Raw genomic sequence first — 1788 nt, 5'->3', positions numbered from 1 at the left:
CTCTCCCTCTGTTGTAACCTTCTTTCAAAAAATAAAATTTAAATTCAGTGTCATATATCAATTCCCACCCCACCTTTCCCCTATTTTACATTACCTCTAGGCTTTTAGGCCTCCTTCCAGTGCAAAAATAACAAAAAGCTGTAAGAAACATAAAATGCTTTAATTTAAACATTTAACAATCAGAAGGAAAAAACAAGCAAACAGCACATGTCAAAAGTGAAGCCCTTTTCACTGATTTCAGTAGGAAAGATAAGCACACACTGAAATGTTACACTGAAATCAATAGGATTCAATGTGCTTAATTCTGACCAAATGGTCACACAGTGGCCAAAAATACCAGGTGCCATCAGGAGGTCCAGCAGTGGGGCCAGGACACTAGAAGCCCTCCCACTGTTGCCCTCCACCAAGCACCAAGAATACAGAGCATCACTTGCTCCAGAGTTCCTATCTATACCTTGTGGCTAATAGCCACTGATGGTCTCTCATTCCAGTCCCAGAACACTTCCGTTACTCCTAGGGCTGTCATTCCATTCTGGGGCCTCTCATCCCAGTTCCAGAACACTCCTGCTATTTCCAGAACACTCCTGCTACCCCCAGGGGCTGTCATTCCACTCTGTGGTATCTCATTCAAGCCCCTGAACACTCCTGCTAGACCCTTGGGCTGCCATTCTACTCTTGGGCCTGTCATTCCAGTTGTAGAACACTCCTCCGACCACCAGGGGCTTTCATCCCACTCCGTGGTCTCTCATTCCAGTTTCAGAACAGTCCTGCTACACCCTGGGGTTGTCACTCCACTCTGGGGCCTCTCATCTCAGTCCCAGAACTCTCCTACTATACCCTGGGGCTTTCATTCCACTCTGGGGCCCATCATTCCTGTTCCAGACCAAACCTACGGCATTCAGAGGCTGTCATTCCACTTCGTAGTCTCTCATTCCAGTCCCTGAACAATCCTGCTACACCCTGGGATTGTCATTCCACTGTCATTCCAGTCCCTGAACAATCCTGCTAGACCCTGGGGCTGTCATTCCACTCCGTGGTCTCTCATTCCAGTCCTTGAACACTCCTGCTCCGCTCTGGGGCTGTCATTCCACTTTTGGACCTGTCATTCCAGTTCCAGAACACTCCTGCTCCACCTTGGAGCTGTCATTCCACTCCATGGTCTCCCATTCCAGTCCCAGAACAGTCCTGCTACACCCTGGGGCTGTCATTCCACTCTGTGATCTCTCATTCGATTCCCAGAGTAGTGTATTTGGGCCCAGAGACCCTAATAGTGGAAAATCCATTCAGCATTTTCTTTGCAACTCTTCTTGTGCTGTAATGTATTTCAGTGGAGCCCATCCAAGTCAATTGGCGTTCCTGGCTCCCATTATTTCCAATGGGCCTTCAAGGGTTTCCCATTGTTTCCAATGGGCAATCCTGTCCTTCCTTTTAGTACATCCCCATTATTTGCAAGAGTTTAGCTTTCTGTCGTGAGCAGTCAAAAAAAGGGGGGGAGTTCTGCTTCAATTTTTCAACAATTTGCACTGCAAATAGTAAGAAGCCTGTTTTGTATATATATTGTTTTCAATTCATACTTTTTTCTACTCCTTTCTCGTTCTCTCTCTGTCCACACACACACTCCACCTTCCTTTCTGCAGCCTGGAGGACTAAAACTTTAGAGCTGGCAAATAGTGTCCTCTGCCAACAGCCATTGCAGGAAGCATGCAAAAACAGACTACACAGCTCCCTCCCCCCCAAAAAAAAATAGCTCCAAGAGCAAATGGCTTTTGGGTAGAGGACTCTGAAACC

This window comes from Gekko japonicus, unplaced genomic scaffold (assembly GCF_001447785.1).
Source record: "Gekko japonicus isolate JY-2015 unplaced genomic scaffold, Gekko_japonicus_V1.1 scaffold268, whole genome shotgun sequence".
Lineage (NCBI taxonomy): Eukaryota > Metazoa > Chordata > Lepidosauria > Squamata > Gekkonidae > Gekko > Gekko japonicus.
Note: the sequence above shows the minus strand (reverse complement) of the source record.